Genomic DNA, 7,500 nt, shown 5'->3' on the forward strand with positions numbered 1-7,500 from the left:
CACCTCCATCTACAGGGATCCGACGGAACTACGCCAACCATGCCGGCAAAACAGTATCGCCATCTATGAAAATACGGCGAAACCACATGCAATACCTCCATCTATGCGAATCTGACAACACTACGTCCGCCATGCCGAGCGCACCGCAAAACATACCGCCATCTGTAGGTCTCCCGCAACATGACCTCCTGCAACGACGATACCGTCATCTATGAGACGCCAAGCCGACTAAGACAGCCATGGGCCCACAGTGCCCTTCTTTCGACCCCACCCACAAAGCCTGCATCCTCTGTCGACAACAGCACCCCAACGCCAGCGCCTCTGCCGCACGAAGTCGTGGACCGGCAATCACTCCACCTGCACCCGTTCGTGCCCCACCCCAACCGCCCAACCCGCAACTCCAGCGGATGAACGGCGGACTTTGCTCGCACGCGCAATGTGCAATCCACCCCTATAACGTGCGTTTCATGAAGAGTTATGTCCAATATGCGACATTCCCGCTGTCCCTATACATGAGCTGCGAGCTGTACCACTTACGAGCTACAGACGCGATCGCGTTGCTCTCTGTACGAATGCAGATGCTCAGCGGTCAGCTAGGAGGCGCTCCATCCATGTCGGTACCGGTGAGCGTTGCACTCGCAGTCGCAAAAACGTACGGCAAGTATATTACTCGGAAGAGTCAATGACAGTCCAAGCCCCCCTGCGTGGGAAGAGTCTTTCTAGGCCATGACCCACCGGAAGGGCGCAGCGTCCCCCACCCCAGACATGTGACGTCACACTATCGGTATTGACGACTAGACTGATTCCTTATAATCATTTGCCATACACCGGTGGAAGCTGCCGAGACGAGTAACTACATGGCGGCCTCGCCGTGTCACTAATGTACAGAGATACAACAGTTTCGACTGGAACCGATGAAACGTATACACGGCCGCCTGATTAGTAATAGATAGAGCCATCAAAATACAGATAATGTATACAACTGTCCGTTATACATGCTGAAAGACTCTGCTCACAATCACAACCACACGTCAGCCAGACACTCTTATCACGCACTACTCTCTGCCTGTAACAGGCACAGAGACAATATGTAAGCACCAGCATGGAACAACACCCAGTGCATCCTCTCCGCCACATTAGACTATCCACACTATCATAACCAGACCGGGAGGTCCACTCACAAAACAGAATATCCCACCCTTCCGACAACCACCATTGCTCAGCTAAGCCACCAACACCCACACATGTCCTACACAGGGGTACACCCAACATCACAATACTGCCTCCTGTCACAGCACACAAACAATGGCAGGAATGAAAGACACAGGTCTGCCACAAGCATGGAATCAGAGCGCCGCCTGTTATGAGCCAAAGGTGCACCCTGACGTGGCAAATCAGATGATGCCGCAGGTCATTTACTTACGATAATCACAATCAACAAACCGGCCCCCCCCCCCCCAAAACACCTTTCCTTACAACAATGTTACCTTAACCTAACCCGTATTGTGCCTTAACCTAACCCGTATTGTGCCTTAACCTAAACCCGTATTGTGCCTTAACCTAACCCGTATTGTCCCTTAACCTAACCCGTATTGTGCCTTAACCTAACCGTATTGTGCCTTAACCTAACCCGTATTGTGCCTTAACCTAACCCGTATTGTTGCCTTAACCTAACCCGTATTGTGCCTTAACCTAACCCACGTTGTGCCTTAACCTAACCCACGTTGTGCCTTAACCTAACCCACGTTGTGCCTTAACCTAACCCACGTTGTGCCTTAACCTAACCCACGTTGTGCCTTAACCTAACCCACGTTGTGCCTTACCTAACCCACGTTGTGCCTTAACCTAACCGTATTGTGCCTTAACCTAACCCGTATTGTGCCTTAACCTAACCCGTATTGTGCCTTAACCCTAACCCGTATTGTGCCTTAACCTAACCCGTATTGTGCTTAACCTAACCCGTATTGTGCCTTAACCTAACCCGTATTGTGCCTTAACCTAACCCGTATTGTGCCTTAACCTAACCCACGTTGTGCCTTAACCTAACCCACGTTGTGCCTTAACCTAACCCACGTTGTGCCTTAACCTAACCCACGTTGTGCCTTAACCTAACCACGTTGTGCCTTAACCTAACCCACGTTGTGCTTAACCTAACCCACGTTGTGCCTTAACCTAACCCATATTGTGCCTTAACCTAACCCATATTGTGCCTTAACCTAACCCATATTGTGCCTTAACCTAACCCATATTGTGCCTTAACTAACCCATATTGTGCCTTAACCTAACCATATTGTGCCTTAACCTAACCCATATTGTGCCTTAACCTAACCCATATTGTGCCTTAACCTAACCCATATTGTGCCTTAACCTAACCCATATTGTGCCTTAACCTAACCCATATTGTGCCTTAACCTAACCCATATTGTGCCTTAACCTAACCCATATTGTGCCTTAACCTAACCCATATTGTGCCTTAACCTAACCCGTATTGTGCCTTAACCTAACCCGTATTGTGCCTAACCTAACCCGTATTGTGCCTTAACCTAACCCGTATTGTACCTTAACCTAACCCGTATTGTGCCTTAACCTAACCCGTTATTGTGCCTTAACCTAACCCGTATTGTGCCTTAACCTAACCCGTATTGTGCCTTAACCTAACCCGTATTGTGCCTTAACCTAACCCGTATTGTGCCTTAACCTAACCCGTATTGTGCCTTAACCTAACCCGTATTGTGCCTTAACCTAACCCGTATTGTGCCTTATCCTAACCCGTATTGTGCCTTAACCTAACCCGTATTGTGCCTTAACCTAACCCGTATTGTGCCTTAACCTAACCCGTATTGTGCCTTAACCTAACCGTATTGTGCCTTAACCTAACCCACGTTGTGCCTTAACCTAACCCACGTTGTGCCTTAACCTAACCCACGTTGTGCCTTAACCTAACCCACGTTGTGCCTTAACCTAACCCACGTTGTGCCTTAACCTAACCCACGTTGTGCCTTAACCTAACCCACGTTGTGCCTTAACCTAACCCACGTTGTGCCTTAACCTAACCCACGTTGTGCCTTAACCTAACCCACATTGTGCCTTAACCTAACCATATTGTGCCTTAACCTAACCCATATTGTGCCTTAACCTAACCCATATTGTGCCTTAACCTAACCCATATTGTGCCTTAACCTAACCCATATTGTGCCTTAACCTAACCCATATGCCTTAACCTAACCCATATTGTGCCTTAACCTAACCCATATTGTGCCTTAACCTAACCCATATTGTGCCTTAACCTAACCCATATTGTGCCTTAACCTAACCCATATTGTGCCTTAACCTAACCCATATTGTGCCTTAACCTAACCCATATTGTGCCTTAACCTAACCCATATTGTGCCTTAACCTAACCCATATTGTGCCTTAACCTAACCCATATTGTGCCTTAACCTAACCCATATTGTGCCTTAACCTAACCCATATTGTGCCTTAACCTAACCCATATTGTGCCTTAACCTAACCCATATTGTGCCTTAACCTAACCCATATTGTGCCTTAACCTAACCCATATTGTGCCTTAACCTAACCCATATTGTGCCTTAACCTAACCCATATTGTGCCTTAACCTAACCCATATTGTGCCTTAACCTAACCCATATTGTGCCTTAACCTAACCCATATTGTGCCTTAACCTAACCCATATTGTGCCTTAACCTAACCTATATTGCGCCTTAACCTAACCCATGTTGCGCCTTAACCTAACCTATGTTGCGCCTTAACCTAACCTATGTTGCGCCTTAACCTAACCTACGTTGCGCCTTAACCTAACCTATATTGCGCCTTAACCTAACCTATATTGCGCCTTAACCTAACCTATATTGCGCCTTAACCTAACCTATATTGCGCCTTAACCTAACCTATATTGCGCCTTAACCTAACCTATATTGCGCCTTAACCTAACCTACGTTGCGCCTTAACCTAACCCACGTTGCGCCTTAACCTAACCCACGTTGCGCCTTAACCCAACCCACGTTGCGCCTTAACCCAACCCACGTTGCGCCTTAACCCAACCCACGTTGGGCCTTAACCCAACCCACGTTGCGCCTTAACCCAACCCACGTTGGGCCTTAACCCAACACACGTTGGGCCTTAACCCAACACACGTTGGGCCTTAACCCAACACACGTTGGGCCTTAACCCAACACACGTTGGGCCTTAACCCAACACACGTTGGGCCTTAACCCAACACACGTTGGGCCTTAACCCAACACACGTTGGGCCTTAACCCAACACACGTTGGGCCTTAACCCAACACACGTTGGGCCTTAACCCAACACACGTTGGGCCTTAACCCAACACACGTTGGGCCTTAACCCAACACACGTTGGGCCTTAACCCGCTCTGTAATTGTCATACGACGCGTTAAATTAGTGTAGTGTTGCCTAACTGCAACCCCCGCAATATAGTTTGCTACTCGCACTGCCTGGTCCCCAGTGTATCGCTTCATGTTAAACACCTTGCAGCGATACACTGTAATGTGGATGGCAGCAGGACGTACATGCTCAATGCCCTTCGCAGTTGTTCATTGGCATTCGCATGGCGAAGCACTTAGCCTACGCTGTGGTACGGCCTGTGTCAACTGTCCGCTGATGTTGTACGTCCAAATCACACACTGTACTGCACATTGGTCCTCATGTACTGAATGATACATCGTGGTACATGTGACCGTACAACGACTGCGCCAACAACGGCGAACCATGCGGTCCAACTGTTGTGCACTCAGCTATGTGTCGTCTCCCTATAAGAGCCGGATTGCAGTGTGGTATGCCCTGGATGGCGATCAGCATGAGCCGTCTGTTGATGTAGTGGCGCGTGTTGTCAGACGTAGTCGTCTCTTCTCACACACCGTGACAGCATGGTGCACTGCGTTCCACATCTGCGACATGCGACAGAGGCCGGTTGACAGTCGTTCGCGCAATGGACATCGCATACGTACGGGGGCCACCTTCCACGTGTTCGCGAAGCGTGCACATGTTGTTGCGTGTATGTGGGCAGACATAGTGTGTCGTGACACCTGACACAGGCATGCAACAATCGTTGAATTTGCAAATGGCGATGGACGTCTACGTTTGCTGGTGACGTTACGCAAATGAACAACTGGTAAACCGTTGTGGTGCGGTTGTTCTCGCTAGAGGTGAATCAGTGATGGCGACGATCGGTTGAGCTACCAACCGGTTGTTTCAGCGATACCCACCATGCCCACGAACGTGAATGGCATGTGGGTGTGAAGCGATACGCGGCGGTGGCTGGGTGGGACCGTCCCCGGCCGGTGAGGGGGGCCCTCCCGGCGTGCTGGCCGCGCGGTGCGTGGGCGCACGCGCTACAGCCGGCTGGTGGGGGCGGCCAGTGGCAGGCGCGCCGGCCGACGGAGGCGGCAGGCGGCGCAGCTGCGCGCCGGCGCACCCTGCACGCGGCGCCGTGCGGCCAAAGTAGGTCCTCGCGGGCCCGGTGCGAAGCGCGGTGGACATCTGCAGTGTGCTGGTCCGATTGAGGACTGTGTGCGCTGAGGATGCGCCGCCGCCCGGCGCTCGGCGCCGCGACGCCGTCTGCTGCTCGGTCGCCTCTGCGGTTCTCGCAGGTGGTTTGTATCGCAGCTGTGCGGACGTGTTGGCGCGTGCGCTGTGCTGGGAGAGTTCGCTTCGGCACCCAAGTGGGGCTTTTGTCCTTCTGTGGCGCTGGCGTTGGAGCTGCCGGCCACCGTAGGTGGCGCGTGTTGTCTCCCGCCGGCAATGCCACGACAGCACGCTCCCGGGCCTCTGTCGGCAGCGGCAAGCTCAGTTGGGAGCACGGGTGGTCGCACCTAAAGCGTCTACTCGCCAAACTCCGGGCGATTGCGCCTCTCTCGAACCCGACCAAGTACTTAGGACGGCGCTGCGCGCCGCCGGGACCTGAGAGGGTTTCGAGGTGTATCGTGCAGGGGAGCTCAGCCTCCTCCTGTTTGCAGAATAATTGAGCGGACGCTTGCGTGTTCGCGCGGGCCCCCGGGACACACTCCCGGGCGGCCGGCTGCTCAGCTCTAGTTGACGCAGCTCCCTGGTTGATCCTGCCAGTAGTCATATGCTTGTCTCAAAGATTAAGCCATGCATGTCTCAGTACAAGCCGCATTAAGGTGAAACCGCGAATGGCTCATTAAATCAGTTATGGTTCCTTAGATCGTACCCACGTTACTTGGATAACTGTGGTAATTCTAGAGCTAATACATGCAAACAGAGTCCCGACCAGAGATGGAAGGGACGCTTTTATTAGATCAAAACCAATCGGTCGGCTCGTCCGGTCCGTTTGCCTTGGTGACTCTGAATAACTTTGGGCTGATCGCACGGTCCTCGTACCGGCGACGCATCTTTCAAATGTCTGCCTTATCAACTGTCGATGGTAGGTTCTGCGCCTACCATGGTTGTAACGGGTAACGGGGAATCAGGGTTCGATTCCGGAGAGGGAGCCTGAGAAACGGCTACCACATCCAAGGAAGGCAGCAGGCGCGCAAATTACCCACTCCCGGCACGGGGAGGTAGTGACGAAAAATAACGATACGGGACTCATCCGAGGCCCCGTAATCGGAATGAGTACACTTTAAATCCTTTAACGAGTATCTATTGGAGGGCAAGTCTGGTGCCAGCAGCCGCGGTAATTCCAGCTCCAATAGCGTATATTAAAGTTGTTGCGGTTAAAAAGCTCGTAGTTGGATTTGTGTCCCACGCTGTTGGTTCACCGCCCGTCGGTGTTTAACTGGCATGTATCGTGGGACGTCCTGCCGGTGGGGCGAGCTGAAGGCGTGCGACGCGCCTCGTGCGTGCTCGTGCGTCCCGAGGCGGACCCCGTTGCAATCCTACCAGGGTGCTCTTGAGTGAGTGTCTCGGTGGGCCGGCACGTTTACTTTGAACAAATTAGAGTGCTTAAAGCAGGCAAGCCCGCCTGAATACTGTGTGCATGGAATAATGGAATAGGACCTCGGTTCTATTTTGTTGGTTTTCGGAACCCGAGGTAATGATTAATAGGGACAGGCGGGGGCATTCGTATTGCGACGTTAGAGGTGAAATTCTTGGATCGTCGCAAGACGAACAGAAGCGAAAGCATTTGCCAAGTATGTTTTCATTAATCAAGAACGAAAGTTAGAGGTTCGAAGGCGATCAGATACCGCCCTAGTTCTAACCATAAACGATGCCAGCCAGCGATCCGCCGCAGTTCCTCCGATGACTCGGCGGGCAGCCTCCGGGAAACCAAAGCTTTTGGGTTCCGGGGGAAGTATGGTTGCAAAGCTGAAACTTAAAGGAATTGACGGAAGGGCACCACCAGGAGTGGAGCCTGCGGCTTAATTTGACTCAACACGGGAAACCTCACCAGGCCCGGACACCGGAAGGATTGACAGATTGATAGCTCTTTCTTGATTCGGTGGGTGGTGGTGCATGGCCGTTCTTAGTTGGTGGAGCGATTTGTCTGGTTAATTCCGAT

General features: G+C 51.7%; 1 non-coding gene across 1 annotated transcript in view; it reads left to right on the forward strand.

Moving 5' to 3' along the window:
• The first annotated feature begins 6,081 nt into the window (after nucleotides 1-6,081).
• LOC124567900 overlaps nucleotides 6,082-7,500 on the forward strand; it is a 1,910-nt gene continuing 491 nt past the window's right edge. Inside the window, exon 1 of the ribosomal RNA XR_006971037.1 lies at nucleotides 6,082-7,500. This exon is cut by the window's right edge and continues 491 nt beyond it. This is a non-coding gene — a ribosomal RNA (small subunit ribosomal RNA).

This window comes from Schistocerca americana, unplaced genomic scaffold, assembly GCF_021461395.2.
Source record: "Schistocerca americana isolate TAMUIC-IGC-003095 unplaced genomic scaffold, iqSchAmer2.1 HiC_scaffold_141, whole genome shotgun sequence".
NCBI classification, from domain to species: domain Eukaryota; kingdom Metazoa; phylum Arthropoda; class Insecta; order Orthoptera; family Acrididae; genus Schistocerca; species Schistocerca americana.